Source organism: Mus caroli, unplaced genomic scaffold (genome assembly GCF_978045245.1).
Source record: "Mus caroli unplaced genomic scaffold, Mus_caroli_1 scaffold_4, whole genome shotgun sequence".
NCBI lineage: Eukaryota > Metazoa > Chordata > Mammalia > Rodentia > Muridae > Mus > Mus caroli.
The window spans coordinates 19,798,589-19,803,213 of record NW_028227259.1 but is presented as its reverse complement, the minus strand read 5'-3'; the positions used below and the strand labels follow the sequence as shown (position 1 = coordinate 19,803,213).

General features: G+C 43.7%; 1 pseudogene; it reads left to right on the top strand.

Annotated features, from left to right (window-relative positions):
* Positions 1 to 3,851: 3,851 nt before the first annotated feature.
* LOC147004972 (small ribosomal subunit protein eS19 pseudogene) lies at positions 3,852 to 4,358 on the top strand (annotated as a pseudogene).
* The last annotated feature ends 267 nt before the right edge of the window (positions 4,359 to 4,625 follow it).

The following is a 4,625-nucleotide window of genomic DNA, read 5'->3' as shown; positions in this document are numbered from 1 at the left end:
AGAATATTTTTTAAAATAAATATGAATAAAAATGAAATTACATTTATTAATATAGATAATTAAATTTCAGTACAATTTACGTTCTTGAACGTTGAATTTATACTATATACCAGTACTGCAGACCAAGGCTAAGATCATAAATTGACTTTAAAAATTGTCCACATTGGGCCCTGGAGGGCATAGGAACTCTATGGAAGACCAACAGAGTCAACTAATCTGGACCCTTTGGGCTCTCAGAGTCTGAACCACCAACCAAAGAACATACACAAGCTGGACCTAGGAACCTGCACATATGTAGCAGATGTGCGGCTTGACCTTAATGTGGGTCTCCAACAGCTAGAACAGGGACTATCTCAAAAGCTGTTGCCTATACATGGGTTATCTACTAGCTGGGCTGTCTTGTTTGGCATCAGTGAGAGAGGAAGCACCTAGCCTCACAGAGACTTGAAGTACCAGGGTTGGGGGAATACCCAGGGGACCCCCCCACCAGCTCAAAAGGAGAATGGGGGAAGAATTGTGGGAGGGGGTGACCAGGAGGAGTCAGTGAGTGAATAAGTAAAAACATAAATTTAAATTTAAAAAATTGCTTGCATTGAGATCTCTTTACATTCTGTACACCTCCTTAGGTTTCAGGCTATGTTTTAGTTTCCTGTGTAGTTCCCAGTCTGTAGCTTTTTGCACACACTGAGGCTGAGCCTCTATCTGTATCTCTATTGTTCTCCTGCCTCCCTGGTATGCAACCCTTCCTTGGGCACAGAAAGCAACATATAAACCATAAGTGGGCACTGATCACCAGCAAACAGTCAGCCAGTTTCCTGATTCCTCTATGTAAGACATGTGCCTCATACTTTCTGTTTACCCTCCTTGTCTATCTCCACCCTTCTCTCCATGCTACCTACTCTCTACCCTAAGGGGTTAACTTCAATGAGTTCAGCTGAATGACAACACAAGAGATGGGTGGGCATCATGGCCTTTCTCAATGCAGTTCTGACTTAAAGACAGCTTCTAGTAACTGTCGCCCATCCCGATGCTTGTCTAGAGAGACAATACCCCTCTTCAGAACTTTGTGTGCCCTTAAGATAGTATACTACCTATTATGGTCCCACTCTTGCCTGTGTTTTGTCTTTTTTCTTGTGAATACTTCTGTCACCGAACCCTGCTGGATGACCAAACTTGAGTATGACATTTCTTCCTTCCTGAGACCCTGACTGAAACAGTGTAACTATTACAATAACAACAAAAATCCTTAATTCTCAGGCATGGGAGATGACTTAGGGGGTAAGCACTGAGCAAGTATGAGGGCCTGAATCTGAGTGCACAGAAGCCATGTGGAAGCTGGAGACACAGCAGGAGCATGGATAATCACTGCACTCCTATGAGAAAATGAGAATAGAAACAGATGAATCCTTGGGTACACCTCAGGGGCATCTGTAATTCCTGTACTCCATGAGAAGATGAGAGTAGAAACAGAAGAATCCTTGCAAGCCCGAGAACCAGACAACCTAACAAGCACAGTGGGAAAACAACGGAGAAACCTTATCTCAAACATCTCGGAAGGTGAGGGCCAATCCCTGAAGTTGTCCTCTGATCTCCATATACTCACTTAAGTATGTGTATTTGTGGTAGGAATCTGGGGAAGTGTGGAGACATGGTCCTGAGAGGCTCCAGGAATGCTGGAACAAGAGCTTAACAAGGGATTCTGATAGAAGCTCAAAGACCAGGATACCTATAGGAGCTTGGACACTGAATAGGTGCAGGGCCCTATAGAAAAGATGTGTTAAGGGCATGTCATGAATCAGTTAACTCTAAACCACAATACGATCATCGGGGATGGGAGGGGGAGGTTTTCATCAATCTGAAGACTTCGCTTTGAGAAAAGTTCTTCAGAGCCCGAACATACTGGTCCTCTTAGAAAAGTCTTTCCTGTGCTCAGCTGCTTAGCCATTCAAGGCAGACAGGATCTGATGGAGCCTTGGCATTGCCCACAAGGGGTAACAGGTCTATTTGCAGTAGTACTATAGCTCACTCCTCTTTGGTAAGTCTATATTTTGTCTAAGTAAATCTGAATTTTAAAATAATGGACTAATTAACTTGGAGGAAGACACTGTAGGCCAGTGGAACATTTAGGATACAGTATTGTTTTTTCTGGATATTTTTTAGCCAATTTTACTGTAAGAATCATGGGTATAAAAGCAGAACAGAATGACTTAAAAATATGCAGTTTGGCCAGAAAAACGAGTACATTTAGAGCTGAGGATAAATACAATTGGCTATTTAAAAAAAATGGGCACAATTAAAAAGAAATCAAGTATTTTGCACTGGGAAAATAGGGAAGGTGTAATAAGGGTGTCTCATGAATCAGTTCGCTCTCAACCACAACCATGGGGGGAAAGGGTTTCATCAATCTGAAGACTTTGCTGTGAGAAAAGAATTCTACAGAGCCTGAACATACTGATTCTCCTAGGAAAGTCTTTCCTGTGCTCAGCTGCTTAGCCATTCAAGGCGGACAGGATCTAATGGAGCCCTGGCATTGTCCACATGATTCTGGTCGTGTGGGCATGAAGAGTTGGGGAGGCTTCCTCTTTGATTTCAAAGGAAACTCCAAGAGGCCATGGGATGTGTGATTGGGTCTGATACCTTCAGGCAGCCTCTGAGGGGCCTGTGTGTGTGAAGCTCAGTCTACAGTGGTGACTCCAGGATTCTGAAGGTGCTAGGAACATAGATTGTTTATCAATGAAAGCCACAGATGGTGAGCAGAGTCCAGAAGAGAAGCTTCAGGGATAGGGCTGCCCCAGCTTACTGGAGCTCAAAACTCATATATATATATATATATATATATATATATATATATATATATATATACACACATATATATATGACTCTGGTCCCCTCCTTTAAGATTATACCTGGTCCCAGTCCCTTTCTTTTTCCCCTGCTTTCCATTCACCACGAGGTGAAGGAGTCACTCTGCACCACAAGGTTCTGCCCAAGTGCTTGGGGCCAAGCCACATACTGAATGAACCCTTCCATACCATGAGCAAAAATAATCAGCCCATACCCCACCTTAAAAATTTCAGTAGTAACTTTTGGGGAGATGAAGCAGGCCTGTTGTTTTCTATCTCTTCTGCTAAGTACAATTAAAAATACTGAATGATATATCTAAAAAAAATTAAGACTGAAAACTGGAAATAGTCCAGAAGACTGAACAAAGGTCTTGGGACCCAAAGAACAGTACATGGCATCGAGTTCGTGATTTGTTGCTTTGTTGCCTCATTTGTTCCAGTTGAAGGAGGAAATAATCCAGAAATGACAACATGCAGAAACAAAAGCCCCTACCCTCGAGCCAGTAGACCTAGAAGGGAGCAGGCCAGTAAGGCAAGCACTTTGAGAAATAAGTATCTCACAGCTCCTTTGGTGGTTCGCAGAGCTCCACCTGTCTGTGGTGGAGCATCAAATGCTGGCAGGAATGTGTGGCAAAGTAAAACTGCTTATACAACAAGCCAGAGACTAAAAAAAAAGAAAAGGAGAGGTATTGCGGGATGTTCCAACTAGTAAGAAAGACACATGCTCCACATGTTCATAGCAGCCTTATTTATAATAGCCAGAAGCTGGAAAGAACCCAGATGCCCCTCAACAGAGGAATGGATACAAAAAATGTGGTACATTTACACAGTGGAGTATACTCAGCTATAATTTATTAAAGTTCTAGGCAAATGGTTGGACCTGGAGGGCATTATCCTGAGTGAGGTAACCCAATCACAAACGAACTCAAATGATATGTACTCATTGATAAGTGGATATTAGCCCAGAAACTTAGAATAACTAAGATATAAGATACAATTTGCGCCTTTCCCCTGGCTGGCAGCGCGGAGGCCGCACGATGCCTGGAGTTACTGTAAAAGACGTTAACCAGCAGGAGTTCGTCAGAGCTCTGGCAGCCTTCCTCAAAAAGTCCGGGAAGCTGAAAGTCCCCGAATGGGTGGACACAGTCAAGCTGGCCAAACATAAGAGCTTGCCCCATATGATGAGAACTGGTTCTACACACGAGCTGCTTCCACAGCACGGCACCTGTACCTCCGAGGTGGTGCTGGGGTTGGTTCCATGACCAAGATCTATGGAGGACGGCAGAGAAATGGTGTCAGACCCAGCCACTTCAGCAGAGGCTCTAAGAGTGTGGCCCGCCGGGTCCTCCAAGCCCTGGAGGGGCTGAAAATGGTGGAAAAGGACCAAGATGGGGGCCGTAAGCTAACACCTCAGGGACAGAGAGATCTGGACAGGATTGCTGGACAGGTGGCAGCTGCCAACAAGAAGCATTAGAACAAAGGATGCTGGGTTAATAAATTGCCTCATTCATAAAAAAAAAAAAAGATACAATTTGCAAAACACATGAAACTCAAGAAGAACGAAGACCAAAGTGTGGACACTTTGCCCCTTCTTAGAATTGGGAACAAAACACCCATGGAAGGAGTTACAGAGACAAAGATTGGAGCTGAGACAAAAGGACGGACCATCTAAAGACTGCCATATTCGGGGATCCATCCCATAATCAGCTTCCAAATGCTGACACCATTGCATACACTAGCAAGATTTTGCTGAAAGGACCCAGATATAGCTGTCTCTTGTGA